Below are 6265 nucleotides of genomic sequence, written 5' to 3'. Positions count from 1 at the left end.
GTATGTGGAAAATAATGTGTTTTTTGAACCTTAAACCGCATAAACACATTTCATTACACCAAATACACAAAATAATGTTCTTTTTAGCAGCATCATATGACCCCTTTAATGTTTGAAGAAAAACAAACCACAGAAGTAACTCTGATACATATTCAAATATACGTCATTGACAACTAGTTGTTTAGTTCGGGTCTGTACACACTGCGTAGAATTTCTGTAAATGCAGTTGTCACTACCTGAATTTTTCAGGAGTTAATTTGGTTGTAGAATGCGGTTGTCACTCACGTAAATTACAGAACTGTGTGTGTACAGAACAAGATTAAGCACTAAAAAGTGAACTGACACCCAAATTTAGCTGCAGTGTGTACATGGACCGCCTAACCCCATTCTGTAAATCCAAAGCTTGATTTTAGGGCACAGCTACTGAAAAATTCAGGTAGTGACAAACCAATGACCAATAAATCTGTATACAAATTCTACCTGAACAAGCAGTTGTTAATGCTTTAGCACTGTAAAAAAAAATGTAGAAAAACATAAAAGGCACTGGTCATTTTCTGCCAGTACGTTATCCGTTAAGTTTACGGATATTTCCTTTAATGCTAAAACACAACACAACATGATACATTATGCCTGTGACAAGTGGGGCGGAGCCGAGAGCCGTGGGAACGGAGCGACGCCAATGGGGTAAATGATGATGAGCGACACCTGCGCCACTCACCGGTCTCGAGTCCCACGGAGGAGCTCCGGAAGGATAAAAGGAGGAGCAATGACACTAGTGAAGGATGAGAGAGGACCAGCCCTGGACTATTTATGCTTTGTTATGTTTTATGAAGCAGTCGTCCGTGAGGGACTGCCGCTTTTACTTTCGTTTTGTGTTTGTTTATTTGGTTATTAAAGTTTTATGTTTAAATTTTCGCCGGTTCCCACCTCCTTCTTCCCGATTTACGAACGTTTGTTACAATGCCTTATTTTAAAGGACTTTTCTTAAAATGTATTATCATGCTAGCTAGCTATATGTTACCTTAGAGTTGACAGAATGGCAGACAAAACGGTGTTGCAGAGACAAAATAGACTGTTGATCACAAACAGACTGTGAAAGAATGCTGGAAAAATGGGCTATACCAGAAGGGACCAAATGAATTTTGGGATAACAGAAAACAAAATGTCTGCAGAGGGTGTGCCACTCTCATTTGGTCATTGACAGCTCATCTGAGATGACACTATTTTGGAAACAGCTGAGCTAATGTTGCTACTTGTAGGTAGCTACTCTCTAACATTTGGGAGAGTCTTTAGCATTTGCTTTCCCAAACAACTCTAGATGAAAGGTCCAGAAAGTACTCAATTTACTGCAGTACTGTCAGTGAGATGATGTAAGCAACCTTAGTACAGTTACTGGAAAACTTGCAGCTCAAATGCCTGGGGAATTCTGGGTCAGAAAACCATGAACTATCTGGTTTGCCATTTTATCGCTCTTGGGCTGACAGGTGTATATGCCTCTCCAGAGAACAGCTGAAACTGTAGCGGTAGAGAGACTGTAGAGAAGAGAGACTGAGAGCATTCAGGGTACTGTTTTCCTGATATTCAGCATGATTGCTAGTGTATTTTGCATGGACATTTCCATTAGCATGGAATGCATGGTTATTTTACTGGCTAGAATCTAATTCCAAAGCCAATAGAACTCAAACTCACCCAATCCTTTGACGTGACTTGGTGGACCATTAAGCAATTTTCCTTCACCTCAGAAGCCTCAAGGACATTGGCTGGAGAATCCCCAGACTTCTGTGTGGCTTTAGGCTCAGGGGAATGCAAACTGGGAAGCAGGGGAAGTGGAATGGATGGGCCAGATCTGTTAAGAGGTTGAGCGATGGCCTTGTCAGGTCCTCTGACTGTAATTATTGGATTACAGGCCAGCTGCTGCCTTGCTAATGAACCAATGGCACCATCCCATTAATGATTACGGTTACACGGGTGGTACAGTGTCTTCATCTTGTTATGTGCTTTGAAGATGGAGCATTTGTGTAGACATGCTAATACAAAAATATCTGCATGATTAAAATGGCACTGGAATAAAAACTAAATTACAACAAATGACATTTGGCAGATGCCTTTATCCAAAGTAAATTACAGAGCATTCGAGGTATACATTTTATCAGTAGATGTATTTTTAAACTAGCTATTTTTTAAAATTAATTATATATATAAAAAAATATTTATTTTATAGATGTATTTAACTTAACAATTAAATTGCATTTACACAGAGGTTAACCTCTTTAATGAATAAATCTGCTTTGGAACCATATTTATTGTGAAAAGTGCTATGCAAATAAATACAAATTGAATTGCAAACACATAAATTCAAGTTAATACATATATTATGTACTGTAATAGTGGAAAGAAAAAAGAGATTATTATTTAATAATATTTTATTATACATTTTCCAGAATATTTTAATAATTTGTTTTGGCTTTAATGCAGTTACAATCTTTAACACACACACACACACACACACACACACACACACACAATATGATTAGGAAAAATACATGAAAATATAGCAGCTTCTATATTTTAAGAATCGGCATACAAGAGGTCCTTAGCATCTTGTAACCTGCTTTAGGGGCTTGGCAATTTTGAGTTTGAGGAAATGCAAAAATTACTCCAGTCCACCCGTTTAAAGTGCAAACTGTGGATGTAGTACATTGCTAAAAATTTGAAACTACATGCTTGGAGTATTTGATTGAACACTGAATCATGGAACACAGAAATGCAATCATCATTTAACACTTACAACTGCCATTATGCTTCTACTGTCATTATCAGACACTCATGTTAAACTCATGCAATTTGTGGAAGAAACCTAGTGCAGGCACACCCATTATTAAAAACCTACAGCTATTTTCCACTTCACATCAGTGTGCTGATGGTGCGACTGAAAACAGAGTATTAGAAGTAATCATCTCTGACCGCCTGTCCTCTACACTCTCTCCTAGGCAGCCCTCCAGAAGTCATATCTGTGGGATCAGTTCTGTCACCCGCTTTAGCAGCTAGCAGCCTTCCATCTGCAGTGTTTTATTCAGTGACCATCTCCTCAGTGGCCATGCTGAAGGATAGATGAATTCAATTAAATGCATCTCATAGTGAAGAAGTGCCTGGTGATGCTGACTACTAAGAGATAAAAGTCTTCAAAGCTCGCAGCGTTGCATGTTTTATGTTTGACTACCCTTGATAAAAAAAAAAGGCTTAAAGTCTTTTTGCAATCATTTAAGATTAAGCATCTCAGGTCAGCACAAATGGAACAAATAAAGAATTTAACTGTGTTGTGTTTTTCACTAGATGAAAGATGAATTATGCAATTAGTAAGCATGAATATATCTGTAAGTGTGAGTGTCTCTTCTTGTTGTCTCTGTTGAGCAACAGGTGAAAGTTTATGAACAAACCTGATGGGGTTCATAGAGATGAAAACTGGTGCTAAATAAATCTGTTTTGATCACAATCTCTCACCTGCCACGGCCATATCAGCCTGTAGTCCAAGACTGGTAGCCCACTGAAGCTAAGCAGGGTTGAGCCTGGTCAGTACCTGGATGGGAAACCTCCTGGGAAAACTTGGAGGTGTTAGTGAGACCATCAGGGGGTGCTTACCCTGTGGTCTGTGTGGGTCCTATAATGCCCCAGTATAGTAAGTACATTATACTGTAAAAAGCATGTCCTTCGGATGAGACATTAAACTGAGGTCCTGACTCTCTGAGGTCTTTAAAAATCCCATGGCACTTCTTGTAAAGAGTAGGGGTGTATCCCTGGTGTCCTGGCCAAATTTCCTCCACTGGCCCTTGTCAATCATGGCCTCCTAATAATCCCTATCCACTGAACTGGCTCTATCACTCTCTCTCCACCTATAGCTGGTGTGTGGTGAGCGCATTGGCGCCGTTGTACTGTGGCTGCCATTGCATCATCCAAGTTGATGCTACACACTGGTGGTGGGTGAGGAGTAGTGCTAATTTTGTCAGCCAGACCTGTGTCATATGCATCATACTTTTTAGTTATCATATTTAGTCAACCTTGTCCTGTTTTTGTTTAGTCAAGTTTTAGTCGACTAAATGTCTGAGCATTTTAATCTAGTTTTAGTCAATGAAAACTTTTCATCATGCTGTATAATGGTTAAACTGATAAAAAAAAATGTTTTTGCTCAAAATTATAATCACAATGATTGTTGTCATTTGAGAAATGTATTTTTACATTTCAGGTATTGCACTTTCACCAATAATCACAAGTCATGTGGACTCATACACATGGTTTATTTCACCTCATCTAGTGTACTGATTTATTATAGGCTATTTATTATATAAATTAATATCACTCAGATATGTCCTCTCTCTACATTATGAAAACTGGTAAAAACAAACAAAAAATATTTTAACAGTGAAATTCCTAATAGTTATTCCAATAATTCCAAATTGCAATATTGTTTCTCTATTAAAACAATTGAGGTTGAGGAAGTGTACAGACAGGCTGAATGACACTTTCATTTAACATCTCACATGGAGATCGCTAAACTTCAGCTTACTTGTTTGTCTGTGTTTTCAGATCATCGTCGCTGCTTCCGTAATGTAGAGCGAGCGTTGCCAGATTGCAAAATATAAGCAAAACACCGGGCAGAAAATAGAGAAACTCTGATTTGGCGATTTGAACACTTTATATCTGGCAACCGCACACATGAAAGCCTATGTAGTAGAAGCATGTACAGCAATAATATTTTGTATCTTTTTTTTCCGACTAAAATTAAAAGAGACTTTTTTTTTTTTCTAAATACATTTTAGTCTCGTCTTTTATCATCAACAATATTGCATGTTGATGTAGTCACAGTTATCGTTTATTGACCTTATTGTCATCTCGTCATCGTGCCATTTCAGTCATGGGAAAAAAGCTCGTCAACAAACATTTTTTGTCATAGTTTTCGTTAACAACATTAACACTAGTGAAGAGAGGCCCCTGATATGATTGTAAAGTACTTTGTACGGTGGCCGAGAGAACTCAACGCGCTGCAACTTCAGAAAACACATGCAAATAGTAAAAGCACCAGCAAATCAAGAAAACATCTTCATCAGTTTGACAGCAGGTGCTGCAAATGCTCACAACGCAAACAAATAAAGAATTTTATTTGCAGCGCATTTCTTTGTTTGGTCGTTTTGTGAGTATTTGCAGTGCGTGTGTTGTCAAATTGATGAAGTTGTTTAATTAATTTGCGGGTGCTTTTTTCTATTTGCAGTGCGTTTCTTTATTTGGTTGTGTTGTGAGCATTTGCAGCGCGTGTGTTGTCAAATTGATGAAGTTGTTTTCTTAATTTGCAGGTGCTTTTTTTCTATTTGCAGCGCGTTGAGCTCTCTCGGCCACCGTAGCTTTGGGTGTACAGCACTGCATAAATGCTTACTACATAAATGCCTCATTCATTCATGCACCTGCTGGGAAACCATTTTGTCATCAGACAGTGTGTACATGCCACGGATGCTCTCACACACACACAAACACACACACACAAAGCTTTAAGCAGCAACTTCTGCTGTTCGATAACTGTCATACGGTCTGTTAGCCTCTGGCCAACACAAACCAAACTCCTGAGCAGTTATTGATGCACAGAGCATGCTTCTCATCTTGTAGCTTACGTAGGTCTACACACAAATATACATCAAGCTTTAAACTGCACCTTTAGCTATTCAGAAGCTGTATCTGTATTATTTTTACTATGCAATAGTTAGTTCCGATGCTCGAATTTGATTGGTTGAGAGGTGCTTCAACTCTATAGCGGCTATTCTTGACATGTTTTTTGCATTTAAAAAAGTGAGACACGTGGCAGTGAAATGAAGAAAATGTGTTACTACTCTGTGTTACTGCTAAAAAGAACATTATTTTGTGTATTTGGTGTAATGAAATGTGTTTATGCGGTTTAAGGTTAAAAAAACACATTATTTTCCACATACTGTACATTATTGTTTCTCCTCTATGCCCCGCCTTTCTGAAACGCGTCGATTTTTACAAAGCTCATCGGTCTGAAAAGCAAGGTGTGCTGTGATTGGCCAGCTATCCAGTGCGTTATGATTGGCCGAATACCTCAAGCGTGTGACGGAAATGTTACGCCCCTTACCATATTGTGATGATGCCCTGTCAGGCCAGAGTGATGATTCAAAAACATGAAAACCCATTATAAACGAGGCATTCGTTGCATCCAGTGGGGACATAATTATGGATTATAATGACTTATACTGTCTTTTTA

Source organism: Sinocyclocheilus anshuiensis, unplaced genomic scaffold, assembly GCF_001515605.1.
Source record: "Sinocyclocheilus anshuiensis isolate Anshui unplaced genomic scaffold, SAMN03320099.WGS_v1.1 scaffold2357, whole genome shotgun sequence".
Taxonomy (NCBI): domain Eukaryota; kingdom Metazoa; phylum Chordata; class Actinopteri; order Cypriniformes; family Cyprinidae; genus Sinocyclocheilus; species Sinocyclocheilus anshuiensis.
This window is presented reverse-complemented; position numbering follows the sequence as displayed.